The 25341-nt window shown below is 43.0% G+C and overlaps 1 protein-coding gene across 1 annotated transcript in view; it reads left to right on the forward strand.

Annotated features, from left to right (window-relative positions):
- Positions 1-488: 488 nt before the first annotated feature.
- Positions 489-25341, forward strand: part of NPAS2 (neuronal PAS domain protein 2) — a 103002-nt gene continuing 78149 nt past the window's right edge. Inside the window, exon 1 of the mRNA XM_050971510.1 lies at positions 489-572. The gene's annotated coding sequence lies outside the window, so the exon portion shown is untranslated. The remainder of the gene's footprint in view (positions 573-25341) is intronic.

The following is a 25341-nucleotide window of genomic DNA, read 5'->3' on the forward strand; positions in this document are numbered from 1 at the left end:
GAGGATGCCCCCGCCTCGCCCGCCGGGCTCCAACTTCGTGGAGAACTATCGACCCCGCAGCCCCCGCGCCCGCCCTGCCTCTCCAGGCCGCGCGTCCAACTTAATGCCCCAGCGGGAGCCCCAGCCAGCAGCCCCCCCGGCCTCTGGCCTCCGTACTCCCCCGCAGCAGCCCGGGCTCCCGGCGGCCTCCCGGTGCCGGCGGAGCCCCTGGCCCCGGCGCGCGTGGGTCCCGCGGCGCCCGGGGCGGCGGCAGAGCGGCATGCGGCGGCCCCGCGCACCATGAGACAGGGCACCGGCGGCAGGCAGGAGGCGGGCAGCGTCCCCGGCTCCTCGTCGGCGAGGAAGAGTTTGCCGGCTCCCGAGGCCGGCCTCCTGCGCGGCTGGAGCAGCGGCGGCCGCTGCCGCAACGGCACCGGGAGGCACCGGAAAAGCAGCGGCATCCAGCTCGCCGGCACCGGCACCGGCGGCGGTTCCCGCGCCCAGGTGGCCACCGCGGACAGCAGCAGCAGCAGCAGCGGTGGCGGCGGCGGCTGGGGCTTCCCCGCCGCGCTCCCGCAGCACCGGCACCCCAGGTAACGCGCGACCGTGCGGCCCCGACCCTGCCTCCGTCCCGTGGGGCGCCCACCGGCGACACCCGCCCGGGGGGCGCCTGCTCAGGGCACCCACGCGAGATGCTCGGCCACGCGTAACTCCCGCGGCGGCGGCCGGGGTCAGCTCCGCGGTGTCCCCGCGGGGGTCACGGACATGCCCGGTGGTGCGGGGTGGCGTGGTTCTGCCTCGGGAAAGTTTCCGTGGGGAGCTCGCTTATGTCCGGCGTGTCTGTCCTGGCCGGGCCGGCGGGGTCCGGCCGGGCGGGCCCCTCCGTTTGGAAAATAAGTTGCCCCCTAAGCAGTCCTCCTCGCCATCTCGTTTTGGTATGGTTGGACGTTTCCTGACTTTGGGGGTTCCTATGAGCTAGACTGGAACAGGGTCTGCGATTTGACCGGGCGCTGTTTGCGCAAGGAAAACTTCCCGTCGGACCAGTGGGGATTTTGAATGGGTGAAAGCTCCTGGGGGGAGCAGGGGTTGTGTGGTGTGCTGGGAGAGCCCTCCTGCTGCAGCGGCCCTGCGCAGAACTCCCCTCCCGCGTGTTTGCATCCGTGCGTGGAACGGGGCAAACCTTAAACACACGGCAGAACGGCAGCGCCGGATTCACACGGAGCTGTGCCGTGGTGTTTTCCTCTATGGTCACTAGCCTGATTTGGCAATTAACAAGCACGCTCATCCAGAAACTTTGCTCCGTACTCCCTAGCTGTCTACAGGATGGCAGCTTACTTTCACTCAAGTGACTCAGAAATAATTAGCGGTTATAAGCGTTACAGCCAGCAGAGGAACTTGGATTTTTTTGATGGCGCTAAACCTCCAGAAGGGCTGTAGGGATCTCTCGGATGGGCACAGCCAACCTGAGCATTCAGTTCAACAAGTGGTTGCCTCTTGAAGTGGAAAACTATCTAATTTACCTCAGTGTGAGGTGTTAATGCCCTAAACTGTGGGTTTAGTTTCTTTGGTGGTGCTAAATAATTAGAGATCACGGTGTCCAGACATAGCCAGCTCATCCACTGATCCTCGTCTGATTCTGAGAGCTGTCAGCTGGTGGAGGGCCCAATCCTGCATACATTTCAGTAGATGAATATGAACACAGGGTTGCTCTGCAGAGATGGCCAGGAGAATCTGGAGAATGTGATTGCCAAACTGTACATTATTTCACTAAAGATGTGAAAATGAAGGTTTTCTAGAACTAGGTATGTGACATCAGGGTGATTCCCTACTTTTGTGCCCTGCACCAAAGCTTGGAGAAAGTGAGCTTTCCTAAATTAATTTTCCATCCCAAATAAAGGTGCCTTTCTGCACATTTGCAGGGTTGAATCCACAGAATTACGATTTTTTTTTGCCCAGATCTCTACCCTGAAACATGCAAGAGCCCTTGAAGGAGTTGTTTTTTCATGATAGGCAGCGATGTTGTCTACAGTTAAAATTAGCTAGTGCTTTCTAGTACAATGCTGTGCTGTCAGGTGATTATGCATTTGCCAAGCTTAAGCCTAGGCTGGTATTTTGCAGTTCAGTGTCTGCTGAAGACAGACTGTCTTTGGGAACTTTCAGATTAAATGGTTTGGTTATTTCTGAGAACATGGTAAGACGAAAACTTGTTCTTTGACCATGTATTTGATGAAGATGGTTTAGGTTTACATCGTGCATTAGGAGACCTTGATTTATCTGGGTATCTGAATTTTTTTTTCAGTATGCTGAGAAACACTTTCTTTGAGACCTAAATTCTTGTGGCATCGCGTTTTGGAGGAGGGAAAAGATATTTTGCTTGGGATCATCTTGTGATGGGGGTGTGCCTTTTGTTGATCCTCTGAGAATCTTCCAGAATTTCTCTCCAGTATAATTTTATCACAATGCTCAGGGTGTGTGCTCTTGGGAGAGGACTTGTTGAGGGCTTGACCACTGCACTCATTTGAAGGTGCTCTCAGCACAAGGCTGAACAGCTGAACATCCCAGCACTGTTAGGAGCTGAGCAACTGCTCCCCTTCCTGGGAAGGATGAGAGCCCTCCAGTTGGTGGCTGATGGGCTGAGTGGTCTTTCCCCCCAGTTATTCTTTCAGAGTGTTGCTTCTACAGGGAGCACAGGAGGGAGAATTAAAGACTTTCTCAGCTGCATCTTCAGTAGCAGAGTGTGCCTGGTGATGCATTGGGAGGGTGAAAGAGGAAACTGTTTAATTCACTTGCATGGTGACAAGAAATTGTGGGACTAGAACTGTCCCACTTCTGAGAAGAAGTACTGGTGATGGATACATGGAGAAATTGAAGAGCAGAGAATTGAGACAAAGGATTTGTGGGGTCATAGATGACAAATCTTGGGAACAAGGTGCAGGGAACTGTAGATAGAGGTGGTAACCCCAGGTCAAGAGAAGGAATGGTGGAAAGAAGGAAGTTGACCCTTTTGACCCTTGCCGTGTACAGGGACAGGAGATCTGAGCATGCAAAAACACAGTGGTTTCCATTCTTTCAATAACCAGAGCATGATACTACTACTTTTTCATCCTTCTCATTTTCCTCCTGACACTGCTTGCTCTGCGTTTCAGCCCCTGCTTCTGCTTCTTTCCCTCTCCCCTGGATTGGTAAATGTCATTCAGTTAAAAATAACAGCCAAATACACATTTTATGTGCATTTAATTGCTTTTCTTTTCTGTGTTAGATGAACTTAGGTAACTTACATTTGGATTTATAGTTTTGTGTCTAGGCTCTTAGGGGATATGCACTTGAATTGCAGATTTTTTAGAGGGATCATTATCTGTATTAAAAAATAATTTTCCTGGATTTGGCTTAACTGTCAATCCTTGATCTTAATAAAACTTCTTGAAAAGGTAGGCTGAGGCCACGAAAATATTTGTATTTTAACAAATTTAATTCAGTAGGTAATCTACATCAGCTGATAGACTGATGAGTCTGACTACTGAAGTTTGAAAAGGAAGCACGTGTAATAGCATTTAAGCAGAATGCATAGGTGGTGGTGGATTTATTTATGCAGTTCTGCTTTTGGTATTGCTGTTTTTTGGGAGGGACTAAAGCCACTGTGACATGCTATGGGACACAGAATATATACATATATATATATATATATATATATATATATATATATATATATAATGTATGCATGTATGTATGGAAAACAGTATATTGCCAGCTGAATTCAAAATTACAAGAGCTGCAGGGCAGGAAAGGCAAGGGGGTATCAAGGGATGTGGGTCATGTAGGCTCATGCTCTGAATAAGGAGCTGAGAAGCTGCAGATGTGGTTCATTCTCTGCTCCTTGCATTCATCTCGTGGTGGCTCTGGGATGTTGGCAGATTAGATTGAGGGATGTAGGGGAATGGCTTTCTTGGCCTCGTCCCCATGAATTTGATGTACATTTTGGGGATAGAGGGGTAAATACTGGTTTTTATGCTTCTCTTCCTGTGTCTCTTCCCCCTGAAGGCAAACTATGAGGCGCAGCTCAGTCCAACCAAAACGTTGGTTTTAATTACTCTTTGGTAAAGACACTTCTGTTGCTTTATCCAAAGACCATGGCAGAAATCAGTGTTTATTGCAGGCTGCCTGCCACATTTGGGAAGAATAGTCTTATGCGTTCCCAGTGCTAGTTTTAATCCTGCTTCTGTCTGAAAATCCACCTGTGACTTCAGCAAAATAAAGCTCTCACAAAACTTAGGTCACTGGTGAGCTTGGACCTTTGTTACTAGGAAATAGTATTGCCATACTATAATAACAGATTTATAGTACCCCATCTGTCTGCTGTTTCTTGTCCTCTCCTTTACCTGCCAGCACTTTGAAGCAGGTTTGTCATCTCTCTCCTGTGTCATTGTGGCAGGTAGCAAGCCTTGAGCATCAAGATACTCCAAAAATGACCATGTAAATGGTGGGAACAGGGTGGTTATCTAACCTTCTCCTGCTTGGGCACAAGTCTGTGTAAAACAGCTGGGCTTTTGCTGGCCTGATTATGACAGAAGGTGTTTTTCAGCTGTTTTACTACCGTTCTTTGGGATCTGCATAAAATAGAAGATTTCTAGCCAAGTGGAATGATCATACAGGAAAAAAAAATTAGAGGATGTGTATGTACGTTTGAGATAAGAATTGAAATTTGGAAATTTGGAAATTCAGGTATGAAACCTCTAATTTCAAAATGTTCAGGAAGTGCTGGCGTGACAGAGTGTCATCTACTGGGATAGTTCAGTCAGCCTTTCTCCTTGAGTATCTCCATGTGATATAAATGTAATATGCATGTCAGTTTGAAAATAAATAGAAGAAAATATATCTATAATCAAAGAAATTATTTGGTACAGGTCACTGAAGGTGCCAAAGCTTAGACAAAAGCTTCCATGGACAGCTCGGAAAGAAAAAAATCAATGCAATGTGCAGGTGTGAGTTAAAAACCAAAGGGAACTAGAACATTAAGATTGTTTTTAAAAGGATGGAAAATTATAAAAAAGAATGCTCATTATTTCACTGTAGCAGCTGTAATGTGCCCTATCTTCAGTGTCCTGTGCTGTTGATTCCCCCACATCAGCGATGGATAATGGCGAGGGAGAAGGTTTGGAGGGACGTAGCAAAGGTAATCAGAGAAAGAGTGACTCCTGTCTCAGGAGTGACAATGCTGATAAAGTGGTGCAACACACATCTGTAAAATTAAGCAAAGCACGGAGAAGGCAAACCAGGAATGACTGATCACAGCCATGGCAGCAGAGGGCCCTGGGCAGGCAGTTGCAGGAATGGAAACAAAAGGAGATTGCTCTTCACATGGCATGGTCAGACTGCTGAGCTCCTCACCACAGGATGTGGATGCTGAGAGGTTACATCAGCTAATGAGGTGACTGGATGAGTTCATGGAAGAGAAATCCATCAAGGGCTATTAAATTTAAAACCACTGCCTCTGGCATAGGAAGTTTTGAGCTGCATATTTTGGAAGGTTGGTGAGTATCCTGAAGAAATATCATCACTGGTTTGCCTTGTTCTTGTACTTGCTCTGCAGCACATGTGTCTGGCCATGGCCAAGAGGGGCTGCTGAGCCAGGTGGTCTCCCTGTGTCATCTCTGCAAAACAAAGTGGACCAGCATCTGGCCCCCCTCAGTTCCCAAGGCCAAGATTCTATTGATGGCTTGTACCTTCCCTGCTCAGGGCTGGCCCCATTACAGGTCATCTGCCATGGGACATGCTGGTTGGGAGGAGGTAGTTGAAGTGCTCCAAAGAAGAGCCAAGGCATGGTCCAGAACTGTACCCCAAAAAGCAGTGTACACTGCTTGAATGCCCTCCTTGGTGTCCTGTTGTGGAGCTATGCAGTCATGGTGGGGATTATATTCTTGGGTTCAAGTAGGTTCAGAAAGCAGTTCATTCAGGGAAGCAATCCCACCTGAAGGCATTGAATAACGAGAAACAATGCCTGGCTGAAGAAGTCCCTGCTGGGAGACTGTAATATTGCTACATGCCTGACCTGCTGACACAGGCTTACCCAGCCTTCCCTGTTGCTCGGTGTCAGGGAGAGGATTTTGGCCAAGGTGGACATCTTCTCTGAGGAGGCGTTGCTGTAGTTAGAGTTTCATCTGTCTCTACAAGACCAGACCTTGACATTCTGTACTGAGAATTAAATTTCTTCAGTTATCCACTGAATTTAAGCACTGGTTAAAACAGAAATGTTGTGTTGACTGCTGTTTATTAACCCAGACAATTTGCTTAATCATCTGAAAGGCAGATTTTAGAGCCATGGATTGTATTTTTGATGGCTGTGCTAAACCAAAGTCTGTATTGCTGTTTACTTAAGCAATGGTCAAAGCACAGTGTAATAAAGCACAGCTCACACCGATGGCATTTTGCTGCCTTTTGGTTGAGGTCTGTTGCTATTAAAGCAACAAGCACCAATCCCAAACTCAGCAATGTCTTAAGCCCTTTTGGTAGTTTCCTAAACTTTCCAGACACTAACTGATACAGAAACTCCAATGCAGCGCTTAATGGAGCTCACAACTGCCTAGCTGTATATTTTTGGGCTACCTTATGTAATAAAATGGCAGGCCCTTGCACTGCCTGCACAAACAAGGTTGCATAAGCAGCCTGGGGAAACAACTGGAGCTCCAAGAGCCCTCCTGAATCCTGCACGTCTTGTTTGATCTCATTTAACATTATTTAATAAGCAATATTAACCTTTTCCTCTCTTCCCCCTTAAATTATCTAGAATCGGTGATACTGACTTAATTTCATGCACAGACCTCACTTTTTAGAGAAGTCATCAAACTTTCCAGTCAATTGAGCAGCCTGATGTCTGGATAGCCTTGAATTTTCTGTAATCAGCACTCAATCTAGTTAAAAATAAAAAGATGTTAAAAACAAAGCCTTGAACAGGAAAGTACTTGTTTTTCACTCTCATTTCTAATTTGGTAACCATTCCTAAAGTTCATCACTATGGTTTGTTCTATCAAGGGATAAACAATTTATTATTCAAGCAGCTTTGGAGTTTTTTCCTTTAAAAACAGACAGTGTTATTCAACCATTGGGAAGAAAACCAGCATAAGAGAATTGTAATCAATTTTAACAGGCTTGCAGATGGCAATGAATTTCTTTAAGCATAATGTTATTCCTGCAAACAGTAATAATTGAGTTTGATAATTTATTATCATTTTATCATCGATAAGCAGACATAAGCAGATGTTTTTCTCTTGATTCCCTCTATTAGGTGTGTCAAACTTTTAAGCTGGAGAACAGTTTTAATAAGGCAGCTTCCACCTGTAATCTCTAAATCAACAGGTGGATGTAACTGTGCAAAACCTGAGCATTCCTGGTTATCTGATTGAGTCAGCAGCTGAATAAATCTGACTTTGAACATGTCCTAGACTTATTGGTTTGGGTGGGACACCTCTCATTAATACTTTGGGAGAATTGACATATTTCCCATGTTATGCATAAGAACAGTATGCTTGCAAAATCTAGTCAATACTGTGTGCAGCATGATCAGCTAGAGATAGGATATTTCTCTGTTATTTTTAATTCTCATACAAAATATCTGCCTCTATGTTTTCATTGGTAATTCTATGGATTTTCCTTGTGGTATTTTGTCTGTTCCTGGTTTTGACATATAAAACAGGAAAAGGTTTTAAATTGGAGGCTTTGTATTAGACATACCCACATTCCAGTTACACTTCCAGCGAGGGTTCTTTTAGTTTATAATTTATAAAGGGGAAGACAGCTATATGATTTCTACATGGACCATTAAGGCCACTATTTACTCTGGCAAAATCTTTATCCTGCTCATCAGATAAACAAGGAGTTGTTATAATTTGCTTTATTTTTGGCTGTGAAGATGAGAAGAATATTTTATTCTCCAATCTACTTCTTAATGCTTTTTTTTTTTCATGTAGTAATACAATATTTGGGAAAAATAGTTTCACATAAACAGCCTAATCAAACAATAGTTCTGTAAAGCAGCTGGGTGCATTTCCAACAATTTCAGCAAGAGCAAGACTGATGAAAAATAAATAGGTCACTCATAGTCATTCCTGTATTTATATTTTTTTATAAGAAGGACTGAAGAATCTTCTTTGTTTTTGGGCTGCCACTGAAGTCGATGGAAGCTTTGCTGGAATAATTCTGGGCCTTTAATTTGATTGTTTGTAGAGTGGCACCAGTCTTTTTTTTTCCATCTTTTTTCTTTCTTTCCAGCACAAAGGACCCTATTGTCAGCTGACACATACTGATGTAACTCAGTTCGTTGTAGCAATTACATTTATACTGCCTGGCTTCTAACACCGTATTTATTAAAAATGCATCATCTTTTTCAACAACAGAATATCTTGTTATATCTTACTGTTATTCAAGTATAAGAAATGAAGCTGCATTTGGTGCCTGTCCTGCTGTCCTCATTAAGGCAGAACTCCCACTGCCATTAAGGCGAAAATCAAGAAGAGTTCAACTAACAGAAAATTACTGACCTGAGTTTCTAAAAGGTCTGAACTTTCTCACTTTCTGGGTTGATTTTATTTTTTAATTTAATTTTAAATTTTTATCTCACCTTGTATTCTAACTCTTCCCTCTCCTTTTATATTTCTGGTTTTGAATCTTTAACTTCCTTTACTAGGATCTTTTTTTCTTTTTACATCTCTCAGGTCTTAGCACCTTCTACTTTCCACCTTGCCCTCCCCTCCTTTCTTCTCTCCTCTTACTGTCTCACACTCTCTTTCAGTCTATTATTCTCACCTTCACTGACTACAGCACTGTAAAAAGTTGATATACATCATACATGTTTCCAGTAATTTCATTTAGCTTGTTTAGACCCCTTCTATGTACAGGTGCTTATTTTAAGGTACTTGCCTTAGGGCAAAGCAGCAGTTTGTAAGATTGGTGATCCAGGCAGAGATTTATTTGCACAATATTCATCTCAGTAATCCTTCCTCTTCTTCTGGGCAGAGAATTTCTTCTGAAGTATTGATGCAGGGTTTCAGTAAATTGAGTTTTGGACTGATAAAATAAACATTTGGCATAGTATTTCCGTCAGAAAAAAATACTTGCGGATTTTGAAGTCTGTGTAAAAGGGGTTTTGTTGAGGGTGACAAAACTGGAAATCTCCAGAGAAATGGGGTTTATTCATAATTCTTCTACTGTGCAATGTTATGAGCTTAGACCACATATATAATGCTTTCTGTGCATCACTTCTCTGATCTGTAAACTAGGACAGCTTTGCAGAGTATTGTAGGGTATGAACAATTCTGGGTGTCAGTCAAAACCAGGTGTCGGAGGGGGGCACGAAGCAGGGGGCTCTGGCATGCTAAACAGGCCATTGACAGGAAGAGGAGCTACAGTAAGGGGGGTTTTGGGTGTTGATCCACCTCTGTGGTTAGGATACATCAGGCAGTACCTTGTCATTTTGCTTCCAGCTGTGCAGCACCTGATGGCTTGGGAGTTCTCCCTGTATGTCCCGGCTCCATTGGTTTTCTGTACAGTGGCTCGGGTCCCCCCCTCACCCTGCTACCTCTTAATTGTTTGCATTTTCAGATGGAAAGCCTTTGGAGGGTGCCAGGTATTGTTATTTTCTTGCAAATCTGACTGAAAGTTGTGTTCTTTGTCACAAGACCTAATTCATGCTTGTGAAATAAATAGTAGGTATATGGCTTCTTAATGTATAGTGTAGCATTTCAAGCTAAAGTTACCAGCTTTCTGCTTCTCAGCATCTGGATCCCTGCAGACATGCTTCTTAAAGTAAAAGACATAACACTAAACTTGCTTATTCTCCCTTAAAGAAGCAAATACGTTTTGTCTTATGGGAATGATAAAATATAATTTTTCATGGTGCCCAATTGCCTGTTATTCTGGCAAACCTAAAACGAATCCAAAACTGCAGGCTATATATAGAGAGTAATGACAGTTAAAGAAGCCTGTCTTCTTTGATGCAATTTCTGTTTGATTTTCTTAAAACCCTCCTCTTCCCAAGACCCATTTCCACTACATCTGAACAATAGATTTATTGTTGTCAACTGAATGAGAAATTTGATAAAGATAGCTTTTCTATTTCCATTAAAAATAGATGATTTCTCTGAGGGCTGAAGGATGTAAGTTCAATTTTTAAGTCTGAATTTCATATTTCATTTGACCAGTCTGTAATATATATATATTTTCTAAGTCCTGATTGGCATTAGACATGGCATCTTTCTCTGCATATTTTTTCTTGCCATATTTTTTCAGTGTGAAGCTATTAGAGGGTCATTGCTCTGGTTAATGAAAGAGGGCTGACATTCTTTGTAAGTTGTGAGTGTTTAAATATTCCTCTATGCAAATTTTCCCCTTTAATGAAAAAGTTTAAAGAGACATCTTAAAAATTTTTATTTAACAGTGTTGAAAAATTCAGGTTACATTCATTCGTAATCTATGATATCCAGTGGTACGAGGTGATGACACATTTCAAATTTGCTACTGTATAATTAAGAGGGGATTCCATATAGGAGATGTAAGCATAAAAATCGGGTATGGCTCTTCATGATACTGCTGGTTTTGCTGCTGAATTCTTCAGTGGTTTTGTTAGAGTGTATAATCAGTTACGCTTGTGCTGATTTAATCAATTATTCTTGTGCACAAACAAACAAACAAACACACACAAAACCCAGCTAATTTCAGACTGTCTTTGAAACATCAGAGCTAGAGATTTCACTTAGAGTGAAAGAAAATATTATTTTCAAGCCCCTAGAATGATTTTAAAAATGGCAAAGATATATTTGGGAACTATCATACTTTTGGGTACCAGCAGCTGTATATCCTTATGCAAAAGTGGATTTGGCTGAAAGACCAATTCATAAATATTGTGTTTGAAGATTGCAGCAGGCTTTCATATTTTCAAGACATAATGTAAAATGTGCAACATTTTTTTCTTTGCTTCAAGAAGTTTGAGTTTAAACAGCTTGGTCTCCCAAGTCTAATGAATAATGGCCAACAAACAAAAGTATCCATGGCTTCTTGAATCATGGGGGCTGGAGACCATTCTGTCTGTGGAAGCAGAAAGGTCAGCCTGCTGTGGTCAGCTTGAACACCCTCCTGCGTACTGCCAAACTGTGAAGTGGCTTGGCGGCGGAAGATGCCAATAAATAACTTGACACTGGCACTCCATGACTTCACATCTTGTGGTCTATGAGCTTCCAGGCAAGCAACAGCCTGCTCCTAGCTGCATTGCTTGGAGAAACCAAGGGAGTCGGGGGAACGTCTCATTTTTCTGCTGGAAAGTAAATCTATTTTTTTTCCTTTTTTGTAGTCCTCCTCTGCCTTGATCTGCTGTTTGGGGAAGTGAGGGGTGTAGTGGGGGAGGTAAGACTTATCTTTGATCTGATGGCTCCTTTCGTTCTGGGCTGCTCTCCAGGAAAAAATTTTTCCCCCTTTGGGATACAGTGCTTTTCATGGCAGAGGCTCTGCAAACAGGAGTGCTGTGGAAGATCCTGACTTTGCCTGACATGCGTTTGACATTTTCGCACGAATTCAGCAGAGCAGCTTTATTCAGGTAAACACTTAAGCACATGCTTTTCATTACTCTGAATTTCATCTGAGTTTCTTTCCTGAATATGGAAAGACTTAAGCACATATTTAGGGGCTGAACAGGTCTCCAGTCTGACTCATGTACAGAGCAGCAAGGATGGGTTGGATGGAAAGGGAGCAGTCATCGTGGTAGCACAGCAGCTGTGAAGTAAGATGTACTGTCTGAAAATCAGAATGCTACAAAGGGGCCTTGTTCTTTTTGTCTGTGTATGTTCTCAAGAAGAGGAGCAGGCCTGAACTTTCTGCTTTTGTCTACCCATTTGTTCTTCTGTTTCTCCTTGTTTTGAATTACTCTGCATATGGCTTGGATGATGTGATGAAGGTTTATAATTAGAATTTTTTGGTTGCTCTGCAACCTCATGTTTGTCAGTTTTAAGATTCACCCATCTGGCACCCCATGAAGAGGACAGTGTTCTTTTGCAGAATACTTTTGGCTATCTGCATGTGAAGACGGTGCTGTATGCTAAGTCCTCTGAGGATTTCTCACGTTGCATCAGCCACAGAAGGTTTCTGAAATTTATTAAGTATTTGTCAACAGTGAACACATACCCAAACCTTTGGCTCTTTCTAGCTACTTCATTCATGAAAAATGTTTTTCACAGTTTTGTGTGCAAAACTTAAAGTGACTCAGGCACTGATGTAACCTTTCTCGCTTCTTTTGAGGATCTGAATTATGAATCTAGATTAATGTTTTGCAACACTGAGAAGGAAAGAGAAAGGCACTGCAGAGACAGCTCAGAAATGGCTGTGCAGGAAGGTTGTTTTGGTGAGCCAGATCTTGTCTGTTCTTAAACATCTTTGCAGATACTAGCACATAAGGTAAGGTGATAACTTCCTCTAACAGATATGTGTTATGTGCAGGTACTTTACTGGCGAAATGAAACTCTTTCCCTGAGCAGAATGAGCTATCCTAGCAAAGGAATGCTGCAGGGGAGCATAGTAGAGTTGGCAAAAAAATGTTTCCAGCACAGGGTCTCTTGAAGGTTCCTTTCACATTCCTCACTGACAGTGTCCCCCAAAATTCGAAATAGAGACTACACCTGAATAGAATATGGATAATGGGTTTCAAAACCTCAACTGATGAATAGCCTTAATTGTTGCATTTCTTCTTGCATGTTGACTTGAGCGTGACTACAGTAGAAGTCGCTTGTTTTGGGGGTATTGTAATGTAGGAAATGTCTCACTTCAGGCCAGCCCTTTTTTTTGCATTTTATTCTGGAGTTAATAATCTTTTAGAAGTTTCTTCCTAGTCTTGTTTCATAGCTAGTATGCAGGTTTCTTTTGGAGAAATAGATTTGATGTGAATCTCCTCTCACTCTGCTAAAGAATGACACCTCTTGCGAACAATTGTCTTAAAGAGCAGAGCAGTAACTGGGAGTCATAAGATGTTTCTGGCATGAACTCAGGCAGCACTGGCCGTATAGTGTATTTTTCCGTTTAGGACTGATTTCCCATTGCTTCTTCAAATCTTACCCATTTTGGCTAAACCCATAATTGCAAGACTGCTTTTATCCATTGTATTGAATTTGCATGGAAACGTTGTAGGGAAGGCTGTAGGTGTGTATTTTCTGAGAAACTGCTAGAAACTTCTCTGTCTGACGGAGCCAATGCCAAGTGGCTCCAAGGCAGAGCCACTGCTGGCCAAGACCGAGCCATTCAGCAAAAGTATTAATGATTTTGGGATAACATACGTAAGAAGGAAAAAACCAGTTATGGGCAGGAGTATCTGTGGCCAGAGAAGAGAGGAATGAAAATAAATGAGAGAAACAGCTCTGCAGACACCAAAGGTGCTGAAGAAAGAGGGGGAGAAGGTGCTTCAGGAGCTGAGATTCTCCTGCAGGCTGTGCTGAGGACCACGGTACGGCAGCTGTGCCCCTGCAGTCCTTGGGGGTCCACAGGGAGCAGATACCACCTGCAGCCTCTGAAGGATTGCATGTCACAGCAGGTGGATGTGCAAAAGAGGCTGTGAGCCCATGGGGAGCCCACACAGGAGCAGGCGTCAGGCAGGACCTGTGGATCCATGGAGAGAAGAGCCCATAGTAGAGCAGCTTTGCTGGCAGGACTTGTGACCCCATGGGGAACTCACACTGGAGCAGTCCATTCCTGAAGGCCTGCACCCTGTGGTAAAGGGACCCTCACTGGAGTGGTTAGTGAGGAACTGAACCCTGTGGGAAGGATTCCAGTTGGAGTTCTCCATGAACTGTCTCTGGTGGGAGGGACTCCACACTGGAGCAGGGGAGGGGCTCTTTTCCCTTAGGGGGAAGCAGTGGCAGAAGCAAAATGTGATGAACTAACTGCAGCCCCCATTCCCTGTCTCCCCATGCCACTGGTGGGTAGGAGTTAGAGAGTCAGAAATAAAATTAAGCCTGGAAAGGAGGGAGTGGTGGCAGGAAGGTGGTGTTAAGATTTGTTTTACTTCTCATGATCCTACTCTGATTTGATTAGCAATAAATTCAAATAATTTCCCGAAACTGAGTCTCTTTTGCCCCAGACAGTCACTCATGGGTGATCTCCAGTCTCTCTCTCCATCTTCAACTCTTGAACCTTTCATTACATTTTGTGTCTGCCATCCAGCTGAGGAGAGGAGTAATAGAGCAGCTTTGGTGAGCACCTGGCATGTCAAACCACCACATCCATGTACAGCTCTGCTGCTACTGCAAAAGATGGTGCTGCCTTACTCCCAACTCTAGACACCAGTGTGTCAGAGCAGAAAACTGATCTTGCTGAAATTCAGCCTTTTATTTATGTGGATGAGTTAATTGTCAGCTGTTGCATTTTCCTTTAGCTGGATTACTGTGCAGCCGCACAAGCTGCAGAAGTGAGAGGCAGACAAAGGATCTCCTTTGGAACCAGTGTGGGTTTAAGCCACTTTAGAGTAACTGCTGAACTTTTTACATTTCTGGATGAGAGGAGAAGTGGGGCTTGAGGGGAGCTGAGTGAAGAAATGGAGGCAAGGCAGAGACTCAGTTTGTGCAGGTCAGGCAAGGACATGATGCACTGGGGTGAAAAATGGACCAGCAGAAGTGGGAACAGTGAGCATGGATGGAGTTGAAAATGATGACCGGTAGGAGAAGGAACATGGACAGGGAGCAAGGGAGACAAAGAAATTTCAGCTGTAACCCATGGCAGTGAGGAAAAAGAAGAGATGGAAAAGAAGCCCTTAGTACAAGCTTGGCTAAGGAGGGAGTGGTGTGATCTACTGGAAAGAGAGGATGTCATGAAGGGAGCAAGTGTGGAGCTGAGCCTGGAAGAGGGAGATCGGGTGGAAACATGGGAGGAAGAGGTTGGAGGAGGAAGGTCTTTGCACTGAGAAGTCTGAAAGTGGTGTTCTTAGGAAGTACCTGGGACTTGGACAGCCAGAAATAGAGATGAGCATGTGCTCATCCTGCAGTGTATAACTGGGGTCAGGAGGAATCTGAGGTACAGAGGGAGGCATCAAGCTGACGGTCAGGAAGGACAGGCAGAAAAAGCTGGCCCATGTGGGCTTCTGAGCATCCCAGTGCTGGCAAATGTGCCCCTCTGTGGTGCCTCAAAGCCCAGCAGGAGACCCATCTTTTCCCTACCTCTTACTGCAGCCCATTGTCCCTTCCTGCAGCAGGACCCTGTGACTACTCTAGCTGATGCAGCTTGTTAGATGTAATGAGTGGAAGGCTGCTGATATTTTGGAAGTATCACAACAATGCCAAATAGTGAGGTTTTCCATTTTTTTAAAGACCAAGCAAAGTCACACACTCACAGAAACTGCCATGAATGCTAACTGCTATGGGTGCAAAGCTGAGCACTCAGAAGTGAAGAAATAGTATAATTAAGTCTGCCTGTGTAATTTTGACTTACTCCCTTCCTGTATATTTATTGTTATGCTGTACTTAATGGTTTAGTAATTACAAAAATCAAATAATTTTTTTGTTTAGTTGTGCTGGTCACTATAAGTCAGCTTAATTCACTGGCAGTTCACAATCAGTTCACTAAGTCACTTCACAACTACTGGCATGAGCTGGGATGGGCAGGGGAAGGATGAGAGCACTTCTATGCCAGCAGTGCTAGCTTAGCCTGGCCCAAACCAATACTCAAATAACAACATTATTCTCAATGTAGTTGGGTGAAAGCTTCAGATTTATTAAACATTGGCCAATTCAGGCAGATTTTTAAATGAGGATATCCTTGTTGCAAAGAGCACACACACCTGCAAAGCAAAGACTTAACTTTTCTCATGAATATATAATCTCTACTTCTTAACTCTTCTGGCTGAAAATAGGAATCATCAAAATTCCCAGGCAGACACCAGACTGCAGAATTTCAACCCAAGTAGTTTAATCATGGAAATATTCTGTATAACCAAGTGTGGTGGTTTCTTCTAAGATTCTTGAAACTGGAAGAACTAGGCAAGGCTTCCTGGCAGGCTGTGTCCCCACACTGCTCCCTAGAAAAGGCAGAAGCTGAGAGAGCTCCAATGAGGCTAGTCCTATATAAAATCCATATTTCCTGCACACTTTCTTGTTTGTTTTCAGGTGTTTCTACTGCTAGAAAACACTGGGTTTGGTATGTTTAAATCATCATCTTGAGATTTTAAGTTATGCATTTTATCTGGTATAAGGAAATCAATAAAGATTTTTCCTTACTAATAAGTACTAACTTTTATGACTACCTTGGTCATGCAATTTTCATTTTAAAGAACTGTGCACCATTTTTGTATCTTAGAAAATATCAGTTGCTCAAGTTCAGAATTATAAAAAGCTTTAACAGTTCTTTCTGATAGAAATTATTTCAAGATTGTCAGTATGTTACCAAACTCTTGAGATCAAACAGATTTTCTAATTAGTTTTTTGATCTTCTAATTGCATCTTTTAGAAGCAGATTGACAGGCATTAATGGCAGTTTTAATGTATATTTATAATTTATCTACAAAACCTTGTGTAGAAGTACTTTCATTGTCTGTCTGGATACTCCTTAAGCTAAGGAAACACAGTCTTTAAGAATCTTGCATTATCTTACTTGCTGAGCTAGAATTACGTTTTGTAATATACCTTTGACTAAAGGTATTAAAACTTGTGCTTAAGTTTGAAGCTATTTTTATTGCTAAAGTGACTTGATTACCCTCATGCATCAATGTCTTCAAGAGAGTAATAGGTCTTGTTTCTATCATATATTTTTACACTCCAAGCCTATATGTATGCAAAGTAGCATTCTTTAGTTGTGAGCTCTTTCAGAACAAAGCTTTACACCTTTCTGCTGTGCAAGGCTGGAAAACTCTGAAAAGCAGAATAATGTAAACAGTAAGAATAAAAACCTTTGTGATGTCCATATGTCACATCCTGTCAGATTGATGCATTGACTTGCCAGATTACAGGTTTCAGTCAGCAAAAAGCAAGGCAAAGTGGTGAACAAAAGTTTGACCTGGTTTTCCATGTAATTAAAATAGGAGATTTAAACTGATGGAAGGCAGTAGACTTGGCTGAAAAAATTGAAAGCAAATCAGTTACCTGTTAGATAACTCTTCAGGAGAGAATAATTCTTTCATTTATCTTGGTGTTTGGAGACCAAAAGCTCACCCATGGACTTCTGAGGGATCCAGTTACCATCTGAAGTCCATCTATAATGGCTGCAATAAATACATTGTTGTCATGGTAATACAGTGATCAAAGTCTGAGGGAAAAACTCTAGCATTTCTGTGGTTCATAATAAGATGAAAGAAAGACTTGACAAGAAATAAGACTGATTTTTTGCTTGTTTGTTTGTTTTCCTCTGAACTCACTTCAGCAGGCCGATGTCCTTTATATGTTGGGGGTCCCAGAGCTGAGGTCAATATTCCAGAGCCCAGTAGAGGGACATAATTGCCTCCTTTGACCTTAGTCACACTTCTTTTGGTGCAGCCTAGGATATGGTTGACTTTCAGGGCAGTAAGCACACAAATCTTTTTCCTCAGGGCTGTTCTTAATCCATTCTATGCCCAGTCTACGTTTGTGTTTGGGATTGCCTTACCCTGGTACAGGACCTTGCACATGGCCTTGTTGAACTTCATGAGACTTGCACAGACCCACCTCTCAAGCCTGTCCAGGTCCCTGTGGGTGGTTTCCCTTCCCTCCAGTGTGTCAGCTGCACCACACACCCCGGCATTTTTGGCAGACTTACGGAGGGTGCACTGAGTGCCACTGCAAAGATGTTGAACAGCACTGGTCCCAGTACTGCTCCCCAGGGAATGCTACTTGTCCACTTGCTCAGCTGGCTGTTGACCTCAAAGCTTTCAGTGCAACCATTTAGCCACTTCCTTACCCACTGAGTGGCTGACTTATCTTATCCGTGTCTGTCCAGTGCATGGACAAAGACATGGTGCTGGACAGTGTCAAACGCTTTGCACAAGCCCATGTAGATGTCATCTGCTCTTCCCTCATCCACCACTGCTGTAACACTCTTGCAGAGGGTGACTAAATTTATCAGGCACAATTTACCATCTTGGCTTATCAGTCACCTCCTTATTTTCCATGTGCCTTTGCATAGTGAGACTGACTGGCCTGTAGTTCCCAGAGTTGTTTTTTTTTTTATTTTTAATACATGGGAACCTTCCCAGAAAGATACTCTGAATTTTAATTTAAAATTAAACTATTTCAATTTAGCAGTGTAATCTTGCATAGTTACTCTGATATTGTTAGTACTCAGAAGGAATAATGCTGTCATTGTTGCCTGGGAAATGTGATAGTCTTCTTTCACAATACAATTTCTAGTTTTCATGGCAAAATTGACACAAACTCACCCAACTGAATCATAAAATCATTGAATCACCAAGGTTGGAAGAGACCGATAAGGTCATCCAGTCCAACTAAACCACTAACCCACATCACCCAGCACCAGATCCACACACCTGTTAGACACCTCCAGCAATGGTGACTCCGCCACCTCCCTGAGCAACCAATTCCAATGTCTGACAACACACACAGTCAGGGTTTTTCTTTTTTTTAATATCTAATCTGAATCTCCCGTGTCAGCTTACGACTGTTTCCTCTGGTCCTCTCACTGAAGGCACAGCAGAAGAGATCGGCCCCCACCTCACTACATTTCCTTTCAGGCAGTTGTAGAGAGTGATGATGTTCCCCCTGAACCTCCTCTTCTTGAGCCTAAACAAGCACAAAATTGGGCCTCCCTGCAAGGCCATGCAGGGAAGTTGCTATGATCAGCTGAGAGGATTCATAGTGATGTTCATACTGACAACTGGAAGATGGGGTTTCACAACAGACTACAACTTATTTAAGTCCACTCTACCACCACAAGTGCACTTTGGTGGAGGAGGACCCAGTCCCATTTATGAATGCCAGATTTCCCTCCCCTGTTCCCTGCTCCTAGATGGGTACTCCTGCCAGTTGCCTTTGCTGTCCTACCTAATGAGGCTTCTGAAGAAGCCCTTTCTCTATCAGAAAATAAAAGAAAAAAGTAAAGGATGGCTGTTTGTTTTTTGGGGTTTTTTGCCAAATTACAGAATTTAGTGAGCTCACAGAAGGAACATGGACCAGCAATAAAGATAAGCAGTGCAGGAGAAGCAGGACAATCAACCACGTCTGTTTGGTGGCCATAAGCCAACTTGGCTGGCCCACTCTTCATTTCTTTGAGCATTCAAGATGTAGAGCCTGAACTGCCTGCTCACCTAGCAGGCAAAATGCATGTCCCCATGGAAGCTCAGGATAAAAGGGAGCCTTTTCAGTGCCTTAGTGAGGGCTGTGCTTAGGGCCATCTGTAAGGCAGGAATTTAAAGCCACAGTCCCTATGCATTTATGCAACAAATCTTCCCCTCTGGGTTATTAGTCCTACAGAATATTACCCAGCTCAGATCACCTCAGAGGAATCGTCTCCTTTGCCAGCATGCTCACAGTGTGTTTCTAGCCCCAGTCCAATATTACTTGCTCACAGTGAATACCTCATTATTCCAAAGCAGTGTCCTTCACTTCAGTGGTGTAGCCTAATGGCGTATGCCCATAAATCCAAATAGATCAAGCTGTGCAAGCTTTAGTCCCAGTGAAAGGGGATGACTCACCTGATGAAGTGCTCACTAGTCAAAGCAAAAGTAGCACAAAGGGAATCTGAAGTGGCAAAGTAGTCTTTTGTCAACAGGGACAGATTCTGACCTTCTTAATCACACTGAGTGTATCTTACAAGCAGTCCCATGAACGAGCTGAGACTACTTGTAGAGTAATAAAGTAGCTCTCCTAGGAGAAAGGGCACTGAATTCCAGCTCTAGGTCATTAAACTTGTGTTAAAGTCTCAGTCCATTTTGTTGGTGTCTCATGGTTAATGTTCCGTGACAGCCCTTTAATACACAAGAAAACAGCCTAATCTGAGAGCGCCCTCCTGGCGCGTTATAAATTTCATTGCTATTGACGAGACTATTGAAATTCCGATTACGATAAAAGATGTGAAATGTCACACGGCATGGTGATGATCAAATGCTGAGCACTCCCCTAGCTTACTTCCAGGAGCCTAGAGTAGGCACAGAGCCCATTGCCCAAAACCCTTAGATAAAGGCATAAATGTGGAGCGAAAGGTGAACAAAAGGGGAAATGCAAAGGGGAAAAAGTGCAAAAATGAAAATGATAAATTGAAATTTAACTTCGAAAGAGCTTGATTGTGTGAACAAAATTAATGAGAATGTGAAAACCTCCATGCAAGACTGAGGCAGCTTGCTTTTCTTTTTTTTTAACATAAGCAGTACAAAAAACTGAGTGCATGTGAGCCATCATGCATAAAATCTGTATAAATACTGTGACTACTAATCTGGAGCCATTGCTGGATTTTTAAGACAATCCTTTCCAAAAAAGAACTGGTGACCTTAATATTTTATTCAATAGTTAGTATGTCAAAAAACAATTTAACTTTGCTGACAAATGATAAGGAGGTACTTGTATTGCAGATATTAACTGCCTCATGCAGTTTTCAACCTAAACAATGTAAATCAAAAAGTAGTTTTGTCTGAGTAAGGACATTATGATATGCCCCAGAGGAATTAAAAGCCCAGGAAAGGAAATAGAAAAATCTAGAAAATGTAAAAACTACAATTTAATAGCATGTTTAAAACATATACTTATTTTAGAACATGGGCTCAACGTTTTCCTTTACTTGGGTTTTTAAGATGTACAAGTAAGAACCAGATGATGCACATTACTAAATCACAAAACAAAGATCGATAAACATATCTGCAAAACTTGCATTTTTCTTGGACTCCAGCCTGGCTAAAAAAAAAAAAATTAGAATAGGACAAAGAAATTAAAGTATTAAATGCACTTTTTTACCTCCAAATAGACTGTAAATCAAGCCTCAGGCAGCACTTAGCAGTATAGAATATCAAGCATCTAAAGGAAAGACCATTATATCTGAGTGGCAGTTACTGTTCTCATTTGTACAGTTTACTGTAAATATACAGCAGTGAACACTAATGCTCTTTGGTTAGATTTTTAAAACACAAGGAATACTGAAGTCAAAGGGACATGCTCAGTCTGACAGTCTGTTAATTTTTTAAGAATGAACTCAAAAGGATTTTAGACACTCCTAACCCCTGAATCTCCACCTTAAGCTTTTACACTTCTGCTCCTGAGTAATACATTATCTTTCTCCCCGTGTCTGACAGGGCCATACAAGCAGAGAACAATGCCAAGCCATGTGTCTGATAGCATAGTAAAATAAAGGGTCATTCTATAAACAAATTAAAGTTGTTGTTTGTTTTTTTAAATGACAAAGATGTCTTTATTTTTCTTCAGATCATAGAATCATAGAATGGTTTCAGCTGGAAGGGACCTTCAGGATCACCTAGTTTCAACTGCGTGCCATAAGCAGGGACCCCTCCCTCTAGACCAGGTTGCTCAGAGCTCCATTCTCCTGTCCTTGAACATTGCCAAAGGATGGGGCATCCGCAGCTTCTCTGGGCAGCCTGTTCCCATGTCTCACCACCCTCACAGCAAAGAATTTCTTTTGAACATTCAGTCCAAAGCTACCGTCTTTCAGTTTAAAGCCTATGGAATATCATCACTCCATGCCTATGTTGAAAAGTCCCATGCAGCTCTCTTGTCAGGCCCCTTCAGGCACAAGACAGCCGTAAGGTCTCCCTGAAGCCTTCTTTTCTCCAAGCTGAACAATCCCATCTCAGTCATCCTGTCTTCATAGGAGAGGTGTGGAATGATCCAGCCCTATAATCATCTGGACTTGCTCCAAAAGGTCCACATGCATCTAATGTTGGGGGCTCCAGGCCTGGATGGAATACTCTCCTTTGGTGAGGTGTCACCAGAGGGGAATAGAAGGACAGAATCACCTCCCTCAACCTGATGTTAAGACATGGTTGTCCTTGTACATTTTGCTGCCTCTTCCTTACTGCTTTGTTGCTCCCTGAAGGATTTGGTCCTGGAACCTGCATGGTTTGGGTATTGATATACCAATGATTTTATTGGGGAAATAAGGACTGTTTGGTCATGTTGTCTGCATGTGTGTCTGTGTATTTGTGTACAGATATGTTTGTGTGTCTTGTGAACTTGCTGGCCTATTTGTCAAGTTTGAGAGAAAGATAGAGATCTTGAAATTGTTTAATTTCTTCAGCTTTTATTACAATAGATACCTGTCCGTGCAGACACCAGAGAACCTACTCAAGAGCTTTCTGACAGCTTCACTGCTCAAAATTCTTTTATTTTCTGCAAATAATTCCTTTTGAATCTGAATGCAGTGGAGGATTAAGTGTCTCACATCTGAAGTGACTTGGGCTTCGTTTTAAAAAATAAACATTTTAGAAAGAAAATATTGGCAACTAGGAAAGAAGTAGGAACTGGTCAGAAATTGGGAAGAATGGATGGTGTTAGGACCAAGTGTCTTGAAGTCCGGGTGATAGCAGTTTTGGCAGATGAAGGATTATAGTAGTGGCTGTTCTGGAGAGATTTTTGTGCCTTGACTGCACACTTTGTCTCTTCTGGCCAAAAAAGAGAAATCACAAGTGAGAGGGGTTATTAATGAGAAATGCTTTATTACTTTCCTAGGGATAATAGATGATGTGAGAGAGCAATTGTCATGGAAAGCCAGAATCACTCTGAACACTGCAGCATTTAGACCTGCTCTTGGCTAATTGCTATTCCAGAGACGTACAAAATAAAAAAAGCTAGAAGACATGGTGCTGTTGATTACATCAGTTGGATCCACTGATCTGAGCACTCATGTGCAGCCAGCTGGCTCCTCTTTGAACTTTCTGAGGCCAGCCTTGCCTTTGGCACGTGAGCTGGGTGCAACAAGAAAGGCAAACACCATGAAAAAGTGAGGGGATAAAGAGACTGCCTGCTGAGCACTGAGTTTGCTGCTCACAGGGCTGCCGATAAATATCACAGGTTTTATCTGGAAGGTCTGAGGTCTTCCCCATCATGAATTTGTAATTTTTCTCCTCCTCCACTCCTTAACATTTCAGAGCAAGCAGAAGCTGGCTACTCTGCTTGCCCTAGATGAGTCACTCCTCCAGATAAGCCTGACTGACTTCAAAACTGAAGTTACTCTGCATCGAGTTGAGACAGAAAAAAGCAGACTGCAAATGAGGAAATGCTCCTGCCAAATTCCAGTACCCATCACATAAAGTAATGCTATTTCATGTGTGAGGTGACGTGCTGTTTTGAACTGACTTCAGCTGATCGTAAAACAAAAATGATATTGTAATTGTCACATAAAGGCTCCTGACATAGCAGGGGAGAAGACTTCAATCTGTCACAACCTGTTCTCTTTGAGGAAGAAAAGGTGACTGAGAAAGTGTTATTTGGCACAGAACAGTGAATCAGAAGCAGAAATACAGTCTTCTTTCATTTTTTTGGATGCGTTTACACTTGCTAATAGGCCACTTGGTGCTCTTAAAAAACTCAACTATTGGCTTCTACCTGGCAGCAGACTGAGAATCTACATTCCTAGGAACGTGCCAGAAAAATATAACTTGTTCAGAACCAAAAGTTTCAGTCAAGCGTGCAATGCAACAGTTTAAAACAGAGAATGTTTCACTGACCTGTGGACAGGATGCTCTCCATGTCCAATGCTGTGGCCAGGGAATTCCTGCATGGCTCTAAGGCAGGAAGATTGCCTTTGTGCTTTCCAATGCCTCCACTTCTGAAAGAACTCAGCCCACTTCTAGAAAACTTCTTAATGTGGAAACAAGGCTCAAAAAAGTTTCAAAGGTGGATATTCAAACACTCAGACTTCAGCTGGAATGCCTAGTTTATCATCAGGGAGGCTGGGGAGGAGTGGGAGAATGTAAGCACAGAGAGAAAGTGAACCTCCCTTCATAGGAGCCTCCTGAAGCTGAGCAGTACTGCTTTGCAGCAGTGCAATCAGGCAGTCACCTCACCAAAAAGGGGGTGAGCCAGGCCTTTTTCTAAGGAATTCTTCGACGAGTCAAAAACTGTCAAAAAACATTTGTTTGATATTTTTGTAGAGAAGAAAGAAAAATGTTCTGTGTAAAAATATTGAAAAACTCTTTACTATTCTAATGAGCATAGCCATAACCAGACAACAGTCTATCATCCTGAACAGAGGAACTTTTAGGACATAGTACTAAATGAATCTCTTCCATCTCTGCTTTTCCTAATCCTGACATGGGACACCTGATGGGTGTGCTAAATGGCCCACCCCCAGCAGAGACTGAAATACCCTCATTATGCATACGTGCTGGTAGTAAAATGGGTGCATGTCAATAAGGAATACCAGTCTCAAAGCTGCCCTCAGGCCTTTACTCCACACAGACCATCTTATTCTTGGGTAGAGAATATGAAAACTGAGATTAACATTTGGGTAATTGCTAGCAGTCACAAGGTCAGGAGAATTAAATTATTACTACAAGAGTTCACTGGGATCACTTCAATACTGGATGATGAGAGGAAAACCTGAGTTTGAAGCCCAGCTGTGGAGGAAAGGAGGAGACACTGGGCAACTTTAATGCAGTGTTTGCGAAGGAGATACTCTTAAGGTTTAGCTGTGGGAATACTGAACAAGGAGAAATATTAATGGATTGCAGAAGAATGACCAGAAGGCCAGTGTGAAGTGAGCACTGAGAGGATCAAAAGCTCTAAGGTGAAATTTGGCCCCATTGGGTTTGATGTAGGACAGGTAAGCAAGCTTGGGCATACACATGAAGTAGGGTTTTGGGAATGGGCAGTTTAGTTTGCTGGTGGATCCTGTACCTGTAGAGGGAGAGGCAGACAAGGCAGGAGTCAAACATCATAAATTTGCTCTTCTAACTGTTACAAGTCTCAGGTGATAATTAAAGATATAATAAGGCTTAGGATGGTGGCTGCAGTTAAAATCAGGCAGAAGTGAGCTGCTCGCTCTACTGGGACAATCAGCAGGAATTGTTGGGTTGAACTGAGGGTTTGGGACATCTGCTGAGAGACAGATGCTTTGCTGAGTTTTACTGTCTTCATCTTGATTGGGGTTAAGGGAAATGGGATCTGAAGAGTTTAATCAATTTTTGGTCAAAGGCCCAGGGTGCTAGGATGGCAGCAGGTTTCCCCAAGGAGCTTAGAGAAGATTAGTTTTCATTTGAAATTTGGAAGAACTGCAGAAACTGAAGCACCCCAGATTTGGAGCTAAAATGAATCCTCAGTCATTGTCTCATTCTTCTCCCAGCCCTACAGACCCAGTCAGATATGAGACTTTTATCAGTTTAATCTCTAAACCTAACTTGCACATCAAAAGAAGTTCACTTGCTCTTCCTCACAGTACAGATAACTGCCTGCCCTTCAGCCCCAATTCCAGTCCAGTGAC

Source organism: Serinus canaria, chromosome 1 (assembly GCF_022539315.1).
Source record: "Serinus canaria isolate serCan28SL12 chromosome 1, serCan2020, whole genome shotgun sequence".
Classification (NCBI taxonomy): domain Eukaryota; kingdom Metazoa; phylum Chordata; class Aves; order Passeriformes; family Fringillidae; genus Serinus; species Serinus canaria.